This window comes from Salvelinus fontinalis, chromosome 36 (genome assembly GCF_029448725.1).
Source record: "Salvelinus fontinalis isolate EN_2023a chromosome 36, ASM2944872v1, whole genome shotgun sequence".
Classification (NCBI taxonomy): domain Eukaryota; kingdom Metazoa; phylum Chordata; class Actinopteri; order Salmoniformes; family Salmonidae; genus Salvelinus; species Salvelinus fontinalis.
Window position 1 is genome coordinate 20,624,996 of NC_074700.1, and position 15,492 is coordinate 20,640,487.

Here is a 15,492-nt window from a genome sequence, read left to right on the forward strand (position 1 = left end):
TCGAAACCTTAATAACTTGAAGAAGATCTGCAAAGAGGAGTGGGACAAAATCCCTCCTGAGATGTTTGCAAACCTGGTGGCCAACTACAAGAAACATCTGACCTCTGTAATTGCCAACAAGGGTTTTGCCACCAAGTACTAAGTCATGTTTTGCAGAGGGGTCAAATACTTATTTTCCTCATTAAAATGCAAATCAGGGATTTCATCATGAGGCTAATGGGGACTTTAAAACAGTTACAGAATTTAATGGCTGTGATATGAGGCAACTGAGAATGGATCAACAACGTTGTAGTTACTCCACAACATTAACATAAATGACAGAGTGAAAAGAAGGATGCCTGTACAGAATACAAATATGCATCCTGCTTGCTATAAGGCACTGAAGTAATACTGCAAAAATTTTGGCAAAGCAATCAACTTTTTGTCCTGAATAGAAATTGTTATGTTTGGGGCAAATCCAATTCAACATAAATTATTACTGAGTACCACTCTCCATATTTTCATGTATAGTGGTGGCTGCATCATGTTATGGGCATGGATGCAATTGAAATGGACTGGGGAGTTTTTCAGGATAAAAAATAAATAGGAATGGAGCCAAGCACATGCAAAATCCTAAAGGAAAACCTGGTTCAGTTTGCTTTCCACCAGACACTGGGAGATGAATTAACCTTTCAGCAGGACAATAACTTAAAACACACGACCACATTTTCCCTGGAGTTGCTTGCCAAGAAGAAAGTGAATGTTCCTGAGTGGCTGAGTTACAGTTTTTACTTAAATCTTATTGAAAATCTATTTCAAGACCAGAAAATTGTTGTCTAGCAATGATCAACAAACAATTTGACAGAGTTTTAAGAATTTTTCAAATAATAATGGGCAAATGATGCACAATCTGCATGTGAAAAGCTCTTAGAGACTTACCCAGAAAGACTCACAGCTGTAATCGCAGCAAAAGGTGCTTCTGCAAAGTATTGACTCCGGGATGTGAATACTTATGTAAATGAGATATTTCTGTATTGAATTTTCAATAAATTTGCAAACATTTCTAAAAACATGTAATTATGTGGTATTGTGTGTAGATGGGTGAATAAAAACATATATTTAATAAATTTTGAATTCAGGCAGTAACAACAAAATGTGGAATAAGTCAAGGGGTATGAATACTTTCTGAAGGCACTGTATATGACATCTTCTAGCACTGAACTTGACTTTAAAGTTATTTTTTTTTAAATGTATACCTTTATTTCAACAAAGAACGCAGACTGAGACCAAGGTCTCTTTTACAGCTTGCCCTGCGTATACATGTTTACACATACAGTTAGGTTCAATGAATTGACGCTTGGGCCGACATCACAGGGTTTAGCATGGATGTGATCTCCATGAATGTCAGGGAAATTGTGTTAAAAGCTGCATTGACGACAGTGCAGTGTGGTTGTAGCTCATACACCTTTGATTGAATTCCAGCCATATACACTTTATTCAGAGTTTTGCAGACAATGTGGTGCTTCACAGAGTTAGTATCATAATGGACATGGCTATTTGAATAGTCATGGCTGTTATGTTGATCCAAGATATCACTGCCTTCAATCAGGACCGTATCAGAATCATTTATTGTGTTACCTCTAAACCATTGAACCTTTTCATTTGGAAAAAGCACTTGATATGATAATACATGCATATTACAGAGATCATATTATAGAGATCATACGTTTCCTGATCATACGTTTCCTGTAGTTTTTGACCAGGTTTGCACACACTGCAGCAGGGATTTTGTCCCACTCCTCCATGCAGACCTTCTCCAGATCCTTCAGGTTTCGGGGCTGTCGCTGGGCAATACGGACTTTCAGCTCCCTCCAAAGATTTTCTATTGGGTTCAGGTCTGGAGACTGGCTAGGCCACTCCAGGACCTTGAGATGCTTCTTACGGAGCCACTCCTTAGTTGCCCTGGCTGTGTGTTTCGGGTCGTTGTCATGCTGGAAGACCCAGCCACGACCCATCTTCAATGCTCTTACTGAGGGAAGGAGGTTGTTGGCAGAGATCTCGCGATACATGGCCCCATCCATCCTCCCCTCAATACGGTGCAGTCGTCCTGTCCCCTTTGCAAAAAAGCATCCCCAAAGAATGATCACCTCCATGCTTCACGGTTGGGATGGTGTTTTTGGGGTTGCACTCATACTTCTTCTTCCAAACACGGCGAGTGGAGTTTAGACCAAAAAGCTCTATTTTTCTCTCATCAGACCACATGACCTTCTCACATTCCTCCTCTGGATCATCCAGATGGTCATTGGCAAACTTCAGACGGGCCTGGACATGCGCTGGCTTGAGCGTGCGCTGCAGGATTTTAATCCATGACGACGTAGTGTGTTACTAATGGTTTTCTTTGAGAATGTGGTCCCAGCTCTCTTCAGGTCATTGACCAGGTCCTGCCGTGTAGTTCTGGGCTGATCCCTCACCTTCCTCATGATCATTGATGCCCCACGAGGTGAGATCTTGCATGGAGCCCCAGATCGAGGGTGATTGACCGTCATCTTGAACTTCTTCCATTTTCTAATAATTGCTCCAACAGTTGTTGCCTTCTCACCAAGCTGCTTGCCTATTGTCCTGTAGCCCATCCCAGCCTTGTGCAGCTCTACAATTTTATCCCTGATGTCCTTACACAGCTCTCTGGTCTTGGCCATTGTGGAGAGGTTGGAGTCTGTTTGATTGTTGTGTGTGGACAGGTGTCTTTTATACAGGTAACGAGTTCAAACAGGTGCAGTTAATACAGGTAATGAGTGGAGAACAGGAGGGCTTCTTAAAGAAAAACTAACAGGTCTGTGAGAGTTGGAATTCTTACTGGTTGGTAGGTGATCAAATACTTATGTCATGCAATAAAATGCAAATGAATTACTTAAAAATCATACAATGTGATTTTCTAGATTTTTGTTTTAGATTCCGTCTCTCACAGTTGAAGTGTACCTATGATACAAATTACAGACCTCTACATGCTTTGTAAGTAGGAAAACCTGCAAAATCGGCAGTGTTTCAAATACTTGTTCTCCCCACTGTATGTACATATAACTAAGAATAACGAGACTAAACAGTAGCAGCAGAGTCAAAGTAGCAAAAAAGGGTCGCTGCAGATAGTAGCTATTTGGTTAACCATTTAACTAACTATTGATCAGTCTTATGGCTTGGGGGGGTAGAAGGTGTTCAGGGTCCTGTTGGTTCCAGACTTGGTGCATCTGTACCCCTTGCGGTAGCAGAGAGAACAGTCTATGACTTTCTGTAGTGACTGTAGTGACTGGAATTTAAATGGAATTGTTTACAATGACAACCAATGTTGCTTTCCTTTCCTTTCTCATATCCCCCACACTCCACCACAACATTCAGAGAACAACTGATCTTTGTGGTTGAATTTGTTTGAAATTCACTTCTCGACTGAGGGACCTTACAGATAAACGTATATGTGGGGTACAGAGGTGAGGTAGTCATTCAAAAATAATGTTAAACAATATTATTGCACACAGAGTGAGACCATGCAACTTATTATGTGACTTGTTAAGCAACATTTTTACTGCTGAACTTATTTAGGTTTTCCTTTCGGGGCTGTTGGTAGCCTAGTGGCCAGTAACTGAAAGGTTGTTAGATCAAATCCCTGTGCTGACATTTTTATTAATGATAAAAAAAGACAAAAAAATATACCTGGACTTTGAGATTGTGGGGTATTGTGTGTAGTCCAGTGAAAATAAATCTCAATTTAATACATTTTCAATTCAGGCTGTTACAACAAAATCTGGAATAAGTGAACCGGTGTGATTACTTTCTGAAAGTATTCAAAATGTGTATCTAAATGTACGCTTCTCAACAAATGTGCCGTTGATGAAGTCTCGACCTATGTAATAAGATGTCATATACAGTGCATTCGGAAAGTATTCAGACCCATTCCACACTTTGTTACATTACCTACTTATTCTAAAATGTATTAAAGCAAAAATGTCCTCATCAATCTACACACAATACCCATCATGAAAAAGCAGAAACAGGTTTTTAGAAATGTTTGCTAATTATTAAAAAAAATAAAACAGAAATACCTTATTTACATAAGTATTCAGACCCTTTGCTATGAGACTCAAAATTGAGCAGAGATGCATCCTGTTTCTATTGATCATCTTTGAGATGTTTCTACAACTTGATTGGAGTCCACCTGTGGTAAGTTAAATTGATTGGACATGATTTGGAAAGGCACACACCTGTCTATATAAGGTCCCACAGTTGACAGTACATGTCATAGCAAAAACCAAGCCATGAGGTCGAAGGAATTATCCGTAGACCTTCGAGACAGGATTGTGTCGAGGCACAGATCTGAAAAAGGGTACCAGAAAATGTCTGCAGCATTGAAGGTCCCTAAGAACACAGTGGCCTCCATCATTCTTAAATGGAAGTTTGGAACCACCAAGACTCTTCCTAGAGCTGGCCGCCCAGCCAAACTGAGCAATTGGGGTAGAAAGGCCTTGGTCAGGGAGGTAACCAAGAACCCAATGGTCACTCTCACAGAGCTCCAGATCCTCTGTGGAGATGGGAGAACCTTCCAGAAGGACAACCATCTCTGCAGCACTCCACCAATCAGGCCTTTATGGTAGAGTGGCCAGACGGAAGCTACTCCTCAGTAAAAGGCACATGAATTCCCGCTTGGAGTTTGCCAAAAGGCACCTAAAGACCATGAAAAACAAGATTATCTGGTCTGATGAAACCAAGATTGAACTCTTTGGACTGAATGCCAAGCATCACGTCTGAAGGAAACCTGGCACCATCCCAACGGTGAAGCATGGTGGTGGCAGTATGCTTTGGGGATGTTTTTCAACGGCATGGACTGGGAGACTAGTCAGGATCGAGGGAAAGATGAACGGAGCAAAGTACAGAGAGATCCTTGATGAAAACCTGCTCCAGAGTGCTCAGGACCTCAGACTGGGGTGAGGGTTCACCTTCCAACAAGACAATGCAGGAGTGGCTTCAGGACAAGTCTCTGAATATCCTTGAGTGGACCAGCCAGAGCCTGGCCTTGAACATGTCAAACATCTCTGGAGAGACCTGCAAGTAGGTGTGCTACGCTGCCCATCCAACCTGACAGAGCTTGAGAGGATCTGCAGAGAACAATGGGAGAAACTCCCCAAATACAGGTGTGCCAACCTTGTAGCCTCATACCCAAGAAGGCTCAAGGCTGTAATTGTTGCCAAAGGTGCTTCAAAAAAGTACTGAGTAAAGGGTCTGAATACTTATGTAAAGGTGATATTTCAGTTTTGTATTTTGAATAAATGTGCAAACATTTCTAAAAAACAGTTTTTGCTTTGTTATTATGGAGTATTGTGTGTAGATGGATGAGGGGAAAACACTATTTAATCAATTTTAGAATAAGGCTGTAATGTAACAAAATGTGGAAAAAGTCAAGGGGTCTGAATACTTTACGGAGGCACTGTACATGTGTATCTTAATGTGTGTGATCTGATACACGACACCTCAGTGCAGTGCTTCTCAAACCACCTCCAGATATTTTGTTGTAGCACTGAACTATTGATTTGAAACTGAATTAAATGAAGATTGCATTCCATTTTAAAATTAAATTGCTATTTAATGAAAAACATTCAATATTTATATATTCAACCATCTGTTGTTTACCTATATGCATAAGCCCGCTCCCCATGCCTTACCAGAGACTGCTGTTCTATCCTGCTGATACAGTGTATAACCCGCCAGCTGTATGTTGTAAAAGGTTGCGTCAATCTAATCTGGTATCAGGATAAAATGTGATTCAGAGTCACCGAATATACTTTAATTATTTTTATTTAACAGAAGCGATAAATGGTAAATGCAATTTTCGTATATACGGGTTCACTGTATCACCACGCAGGGTAAAGCAGAGAACTGACTGAAATAGTACAGACACCTTCTTTTATACTGTGACAGATGTAGTTCCAACTTTAGAGTTGGCCTGTCACAGTAGAGGCTGAGCGTGGTTTAAACTTGCTAGCCTATCGGTGGTGCCCAGGCTGGTCCCAGCCTCACAGCAAACAGGATCCAGATATCCGGAAGTGTTTGTTGTGAAGTTTGAGCTGAGTTGTCGGTGGCTACACTGCTCAGTTCCTGTTTTCTTGTTACTCAGCCTTTTTCCATCTTGTCTCAACCTTCTGGTTAGCACAGTCGACACCCTAGATTAACAACAGCTTTTCTGCCGTCACGCTATGTTTTGTGATTAACATGTCCTATTTCTATAAGGCATATATTTTTGTTAAAAAGAGAACAAAACCATCCTTCACAATGTTCTTAATGTCGTCGTTCAGCCACGACTCGGTGAAGCATAAGATATTACAATTTTTAATGTCCCGTTGGTAGGATATGTGTGCTTTCAGTTTGTCCCATTTATTTTCCAGCGATTGAACTAGCAGGACGGAAAGCAAAGGCATATTAGCCACTCGTCGCCTGATCCTCACAAGGTACCCGATCTCTTTACGCAAAACCTATGTTTCCTTCTCCAGCGAAGGACGGGGATCTGGGCCTTGTCGGATGTCTGTGGTATATCCCTTCCGTCCGACTCATTAAAGAAAAACTCTTCGTCTAATCTGAGGTCAGTAATCACAGTTATCATGTCCAGAAGCTCTTTTCGGTCATAAGAGACGGTAGCAGCAACATTATCTTCAAAAGTTCCAAACAACGCAAAAAAACGAACAAAATAGCACAGTTGGTTAGGAGCCGATAAGACAGCAGCCATGAGAACATCTTAGTGACATTCTAACATCATCCTCACCCTTGCAGAAAAAAACACATGAATTTCACATGATCACATGTGATCTGATGTGAAGTTTGTGAAAATATGTGTCAACATGTAAAGCAACATGATAACATGGAAGTACACGTGACAACATTTTAGCATGTAAAAACGTGTTTTTGGAACACTTCACGTGGAATTTCTCATGTGAAAACGTGTTTTTGGAACACTTCACGTGAAATTTGTTCTACCAGTCGTCAGGACATCACAAATGTTTTACCTTTAAACCTTTAAACTCGGACAAAACAGAGAGATACTAGTTCTAGGTCTCAAGAAACAAAGAGATCTTCTGTTGGATCTGACAATTAATCTTGATGGTTGTACAGTCGTCTCAAATAAAACTGTGAAGGACCTCTGCGTTACTTTGGACTCTGATCTCTCTTTTTGACGAACATCTCAAGAATATTTCAAGGACAGCTTTTTTCCATCTTCGTAACATTGCAAAAATCTGAAAACTTTGTCCAAAAATGATGCAGAAAGTTCATCCATGCTTTTGTCACTTCTAGATTAGACTACTGCAATGCTCTACTTTCCGGCTACCCGGATAAAGCACCAAATAAACTTCAGCTGGAGCTAAACACGGCTACTAGAATCTTGCCGAAAACCCAAAAATCTGATCATATTACTCCAGTGCTAGCCTCTCTACACTGGCTTCCTGTTAAGGCTAGGGCTGATTTCAAGATTTTACTGCTAACCTACAAAGCATTACATGGGCTTGCTCTTACCTATCTTTCCGATTTGGTCCTGCCATACATACCTACACGTACGCGATGGTCACAAGACGCAGGGCTCCTTATTGTGCCTAGAATTTCTAAGCAAACAGCTGGAGGCAAGGCTTTCTCCTATAGAGCAACATTTTTATGGAATGGTCTGCCTCTCCATGTGAGAGATGCAGACTCGGTCTCAACCTTTAAGTCTTTATTGAAGACTCATCTCTTGAGTAGCTCTGTAGCTATGATTGTGTGTAATCTGGCCCAGGGGTGGGAAGGTGAACGGAAACGCACTGGAATGACAAACCGCCCTTGCTGTCTCTGCCTGGCCGGCTCCCCTCTCTCCACTGGGTTCTCTGCCTCTAACCCTATTACGGGGGCTGAGTCACTGGCTTACTGGTGCTCTTCCATGCCTTCCTAAGGAGGGGTGTGTCACTTGAGTGGGTTGCGTCCGGGTTGGCGCCCCCCTCGGGTTCGTGCTGTGGGGGAGATCTTCGTGGGCTATACTCAGCCTTCTCAGGGTAGTACATTGGTGGTCTGTTGATATCCCTCTAGTGGTGTGGGGGCTGTGCTTTGGCAAAGTGGGTGGGGTTATATCCTGCCTGGTTGGCCCTGTCCGGGAGTATTGTCGGACGGGGCCACAGTGTCTCCCGACCCTTCCAGTCTCAGCCTCCAGTATTTATGCTGCAATAGTTTATGTGTCAGGAGGCTAGGGTCCGTTTTTTATATCTAGGGTATTTCTACCTGGTCTGGTGACTCCTTGCTGTCCCCAGTCCACCTGGGTTGTTCTTCTTCTCCAGTTTCAACTGTTCTGCCTGCGGCTATGGAACCCTGACCTGTTCACCAGACGTGCTACCTTGTCCCGGACCTGCTGTTTTCAACTATCTATTCAACTATTTCAGCCAACTGACATTTACTCCTGAGGTGCTGACTTGCTACACCCTCGACAACTACTGTGATTATTATTATTTGACCCTGCTCGTAATCTATGAATGTTTTAACATCTTGCCACGTACCTTTATAATCTCCACCCGGAACAGCCAGAAGAAGACTGGCCACCCCTCAGAGCCTGGTTCCTCTCAAGGTTTCTTCCTAGGTTCCTGCCTTTCTAGGGAGTTTGTCCTAGCCACCGTGCTTCTACATCTGCATTGCTTGCTGTTTGGGGTTTTAGGCTTCGAACACACTGACTGCTTCATTGCATCACTGCTGTTTAACAGTTTGCGCAACTAGGCAACTATACTGATGCAGGTATCTTTTGCAAATGGTCGCATGCGGTTGGACACATGGAGGAGAGAATCATTTTCGCAGTATCCTCAAAACCGTGTCTTTTTGACACAACTGCTGACAGCTACAGGGACATAAACACAAAAAATGCTGCTTGGAGACAAGTGTCCACAATAGTAGGATTGCCAGGTCAGTTTAGTAGTGAGCTTGTGCTAGATGTGGCTAGTTAAAGTTAGCTAGCTAACCTAGCCATTGAGGTGTGTGTGTGTGTGTGTGTGTGTGTGTGTGTGTGTGTGTGTGTGTGTGTGTGTGTGTGTGTGTGTGTGTGTGTGTGTGTGTGTGTGTGTGAAAGAAAGTCATATAAATTATGCTAGTTACTACCTCTGATAACTTTCCCAAATAATCATGTTTGAAAGAGTGCGAGTGTGTATGCTAGATAAATAGTAATAGAAATGGTAGATACTACTGTAACCCTGATAATTTGGTCAGATAACCGTGTGTGTGTGTGTGTCTGTGTGGACAGTAGCTGACATGTCCATGATAGCTAGCTAATAACTATAGTTATGCTAGGTAAAGGTTTGGCTTATCATGTTCATGTCTATGTAGAAGAAGACTGTAGGAGGAAGTGGAGAGGACTCAGGAACAGGTATCAGAGCGAGAGAAGGGCAGAGAAAGAGAAGAAGAGTTCTGGGTCAGCAGCTTCAGGCCAGCAGCCTTGGCGCTTCTGCCACATTCTTTCTTTTCTGGATCCATGTATTGTGCCTAGGGCAACGAGTGGCAATTTTACAGCCAGACCCTCTATTACGTCATCCACAAGTGTTGTCGCCACCGGTGCGTCAAGACCCTCAACGTCACCTACAAGTGCGAACATCGCCTCCACCGGTGCATTGAGACCCTCTACAACATCTACATCATCCACAAGTATGACCACCACCGATGCAGCCATGGAAGATGATGAAATGGAGGAAGCACCTCTGGATCTAGGACCACCTGAGATTATTATGAACCTCACGGAAGTGACCACTGAGGACCTCGTTGAACAGGATGTGGACGTGGAGAGAAACAAAGAGGAACAACGCCACACCAGGCGTCATCGGAGGTACCAGCCCCCTGATCCACTCAACTCATTTCAACAGAGGCTCCTCCAAGCTGTCGAGAGGGATGCAGCCCAACCTGATGCTCACAGGAAGGAGGATGACGAGACCCCATTTGCCATGTGCCTCAGCAAAGACAAGCAGCAGTCAAGGTTGAAATGTATCAGCAGCTTTTCGAAGCCGAGTTCAATGGTACATTTTCTTTTCTCCACATCACAGGTAGTGTCATAAGTGTTGCGACAGTGAAGTAAAGTAGGTCATTTTTACAGTATACTCATGTAGGTTAATTGGTATTTCAGATCAAAGTATTAATATGAGGAAAATGTATAGCTTTTGTTTCTGGGTTAGAAAATATCCTAAATCAACAGTTTGCTGTAGAATAATCTGCCTGTCATATTCATCTTTTGATCTGAAATACAAATTCCATGAGTAAACAGCAAGTATTACCAACTTTACCGCACTCTTCCAATATTTATGCCACTAACTACACTATAAGCAGTATTTAGTTAACATAAATCTCACCTTTTATGGTGTCATATTATGTTAAGCTTGTATGTGTTGTTTTTCTCTTCCCTTCCAGAGATGGAGTCAATTTAGCCGAGCAGCTCACAGGAAGGACAGGAAGAGGAGAGGAAGGACAGGAAGGACAGGAAGAGGAGAGGAAGGACAGGAAACCCGGGAAGAGGAGAGGAAGGACAGGAAGAGGAGAGGAAGGACAGGAAGAGGAGAGGAAGGACAGGAAGAGGAGAGGAAGGACAGGAAGGACAGGAAGAGGACAGGAAGGACAGGAAGAGGAGAGGAAGGACAGGAAGAGGACAGGAAAGACAGGAAGAGGACAGGAAGAGGACAGGAAAGACAGGAAGAGGAGAGGAAGGACAGGAAGGACAGGAAGAGGACAGGAAGGACAGGAAGAGGACAGGAAGAGGAGAGGAAGGACAGGAAGAGGAGAGGAAGGACAGGAAGAGGACAGGAAGGACAGGCAGAGGACAGGAAGAGGACAGGAAGGACAGGAAGAGGACAGGAAGAGGAGAGGAAGGACAGGAAGAGGAGAGGAAGGACAGGAAGAGAAGAGGAAGCACAGGAAGAGGACAGGAAGAGGAGAGGAAGGACAGGAAGAGGAGAGGAAGGACAGGAAGAGGAGAGGAAGGACAGGAAGAGGACAGGAAGAGGAGAGGAAGGACAGGAAGAGGAGAGGAAGGGCAGGAAGAGGACAGGAAGAGGACAGGAAAGAGAGGAAGAGGAGAGGAAGGACAGGAAGGACAGGAAAGAGAGGAAGAGGAGAGGAAGGACAGGAAGAGGAGAGGAAGGACAGGAAGAGGACAGGAAAGAGAGGAAGAGGACAGGAAGGACAGGAAGAGGAGAGGAAGGACAGGAAGAGGAGAGGAAGGACAGGAAGAGGAGTTGTCTGGTTGTTGTTTTGGCCTCCCTCATTGTACCTTTCTTTTCACACACGTCAGTTCTGTTTAAATTCAGGCAATTCATAAAGTCATTTGTTTATAAAGTCTTAGGATAGCATTCATTATTAGTGTTACATAGATTTCTGAATTGACAGAATTAAAACTCATACACCGGAGAATTCAGATGCTCTTTTTGGTCTCTTACGAGACTAAATGTGAATATTTATCTTTCATTTAAAACCACTTGAAAACCAGGGTGTTGAAACTTTTTGTGAAGTTGTGTTCCATCGACTGGTCCATGACGTCCAGGGGCCATTTGTTTGTTTAGCTGTGTTATGGCTACACATTATTTAAAAAAATTCAGAGACAGACACACACACACACCTCTCCTCTCTGTACCTCAGATCTCCAGTGCCCTGCCCTCTCTCTCTTAATGGCCATGTCTGAAGATCCCCTACTACGTCTAGGCTTTATGAGTAGTCCCTGTATCTGTCTGCAGTTGTGCCAAAAATACATGCTCTTGTTCTCTTACAGATTACAGGCTACATATAATTGTATTTTTATTTTTACACGCACACACACACCTCTTTCAATAGTTTCATTTTTGTAAAAAAAAAATTAACACACATAGCTGTCATGTTCTTTCCTGTAATTGAATACTTATTCAATTATGTTTTCATAGTCAGTTATTTCAGTTGTTTGTTAATATCTCATTTAGACTTAATCTGCTTATTTCTTCCCTACACCTTTGCTGATCTAAGACAAGATGAAAGTAAAAACACATTCTCTTCCTAATTTGTTTTTTTCCACCTGTATTTTGTCAGGCCAGTGAACATGGTGGTAAACTGTACTATTTGTATGGACCCTAGGTTACCCTTTCCCTTTGTTATCATACTAACTGTATGTCGTATGACCTTAATTAGTGCTCCTGCTCACCTGATGTACCATGCCAGGTGTGTATAATACTGACGTTAATGGGAGAGGGAAGGGGTTAACCACCTCTGGACCCACAGAGACCTGCGTTTTCGGCGGGGCTGGTCCCGGCCCAACAGCGCGATCAAGACCACCTTCCTCAACGTTGGTCGAATTATTGAAAGAGCCGACTCTGCTATCTTGACTATATATTATTGCATTTCGCTCCAAAACTGCATTTTGGGGGGAAATTATATTATGGGCTCTCACAATTAAATATGTGGATGTCATTGAATAATTAAAAAAATAATTCTACAGTCAAACTGTTTTTATTATGTAATCCCCACATTTTTTTTACTGGATTTGTGTGCAACAAATTCAACATTCACATTTTGCTGCTTTCTGTCAAGTCTATGCATACAATTCGATAAAACCAACGTATGCACCACACAGAACGCACTGCAACTGCCTCTGCAAGGCAATGCTGGAAGGCAAACGCAGCGTTCCATCAGAAATGAATGTACTTCTGGTGTGGTTTTCAAAACGAAAACACAGTCGGTGTGTTCGAAGCGTTAGGCTAGGTTTCTACACTTTGTGACATCGGCTGACGTAAAAAGGGCGTTATAAATACATTTGATTGCTTGATTGATGTTCTGAATTCTGTAGCTGTACATTTCAAAAGTGCTGAATTTTTTTTTTTATATTGACTACGTCCGTCCTAGTTCGCTCATTAATGTTTTAATCGAAATTACGGATTGCCTCTTATCCGCCTGTCGTTCCCTTATGCCATAGTTTGTACATCCCAATTGTCAGTAAAAACCACGTTTGTTTAAGCAAGTCAGCCATATCAGCTATGTTCAGCTGATAGCCAGGTGTAGTGTTAGTAAGGATTCACTGTAACGGCGTTCCTCTCTCTCTTCATAAGAAGAGGTGGAGTAGTGATCGAGCCAAGGCGCAGCGGGTTGTGAATACATGATGATTTATTAAATAAACAAAACAGACAAAGACGAAAACGAACTATACTTGATATAACTAACAAAATAACAAAACGATGTAGACAGACCTGAACAAACGAACTTACAAATACACGAAGCACGCTGACACAGGAACAGACTACATAAACGCACGAACAAACCGAAACATTCCCGTATGGTGTAACATCGACACAGACACGGAAGACAATCACCCACAAACAAACAGTGAGAACACCCTACCTAAATATGACTCTTAATTAGAGGAGAACGCAAAACACCTGCCTCTAATTAAGAGCCATACCAGGCAACCAAAACCAACATAGAAACAGATAACATAGACTGCCCACCCAAAACACATGCCCTGACCTAAACACATACAAAAACAACATAAAACAGGTCAGGACCGTTACAGAACCCCCCCCTCAAGGTGCGAACTCCGGGCGCACCAGCACAAAGTCCAGGGGAGGGTCTGGGTGGGCAGTTGACGACGGTGGTGGCTCCGGCTCTGGACGCTGTCCCCACACCACCATAGTCACTCCCCGTTTCTGTCTTCCCCTCCCAATGACCACCCTAAAACTCACATCCCCTAAATAAACGGCCAGCACCAGGAGAAGGGGCAGCACCGGGACAAGGGGCAGCACCGGGACAAGGGGCAGCACCGGGACAAGGGGCAGCACCGGGACAAGGGGCAGCACCGGGACAAGGGGCAGCACCGGGACAAGGGGCAGCACCGGGACAAGGGGCAGCACCGGGACAAGGGGCAGCACCGGGACAAGGGGCAGCACCGGGACAAGGGGCAGCACCGGGACAAGGGGCAGCACCGGGACAAGGGGCAGCACCGGGACAAGGGGCAGGTCCCGGCTGATATACTCTGGCAGATCCCGGCTGTGGGACTCTGGCAGGTCTATGCAGGCTGACGGCTCTCGACGCTCATGGCAGGCTGACGGCTCTCGACGCTCATGGCAGGCTGACGGCTCTCGACGCTCATGGCAGGCTGACGGCTCTCGACGCTCATGGCAGGCTGACGGCTCTCGACGCTCATGGCAGGCTGACGGCTCTCGACGCTCATGGCAGGCTGACGGCTCTCGACGCTCATGGCAGGCTGACGGCTCTCGACGCTCATGGCAGGCTGACGGCTCTGGCTGCTCATGGCTCGCTGGCGGCTCTGGCAGATCCTGTCTGGTTGGCGGCTCTGGCAGATCCTGTCTGGTTGGCGGCTCTGGCAGATCCTGTCTGGTTGGCGGCTCTGGCAGATCCTGTCTGGCTGGCGGCTCTGGCGGATCCTGTCTGGCGGACGGCTCTAGTGGCTCCTGTCTGGCGGACGGCTCTAGCGGCTCCTGTCTGGCGGACGGCTCTGTAGGCTCATGGCAGACGGGCGGCTTTGCAGGCTCATGGCAGACGGGCGGCTTTTCAGGCTCATGGCAGACGGATGACTCAGACGGCGCTGGGGAGACGGATGGCTCAGATGGCGCTGAGGAGACGGATGGCTCAGATGGCGCTGGGGAGACGGATGGCTCAGATGGCGCTGGGGAGACGGATGGCTCAGATGGCGCTGGGGAGACGGATGGCTCTGGCCGGATACGGCGCACTGTAGACCTGGTGCGTGGTGCCGGAACTGGAGGCACCGTGCTAAGGATAAGCACCTTCCTACTAGTGCGGGGAGCAGGGACAGGGCACACTGTACTCTCAAAGCCTACTCTATCCCTGATGCGAGGTACCGGCACTGGTGACACCGGGCTGAGGACAAGCACATCAGGATTAGTAGGGGGAGAAGATACAGTGTGTTCAGGGCTCTGGAGACGCACAGGAGGCTTAGTGCGTGGTGCCGGAACTGGAGGCACCGAACTGGATACACGCACTACAGAGAGAGTGCGTGGAAGAGGAACTGGGCTCAGGAGACGCACTGGTAGCCTAGTGCGTAGTGTAGGCACTGTAGGTACTAGGCTGGGGCGGGGAGGTGGCACCGGAAATACCGGACAGTGGAGGCGTACTGGCACTCTTGAGCATTGAGCCTGCCCAACCTTACCTGGTTGAATGCTCCCGGTCGCCCGACCAGTGCGGGGAGGTGGAATAACCCGCACCGGCCTATGTAGGCGAACCGGGGAAACCATGCGTAAGGCCGGTGCCATGTATGCCGGCCCGAGGAGACGCACTGGAGACCAGACGCGTTGAGCCGACCTCATGACACCTGGCTCAATACCCAATCTAGCCCTATAACCCGCACTGGGCTATGCACTCGTACAGGAGACACCGTGCGCTCTACTGCGTAACACGGCGCCTGCCCGTACTCCCGCTCTCCACGGTAAGCCTGGGAAGTGGGCGCAGGTCTCCTACCTGCCCTTGGCCCACTACCTCCTAGCCCCCCCCCAAGAAATTTTTGGG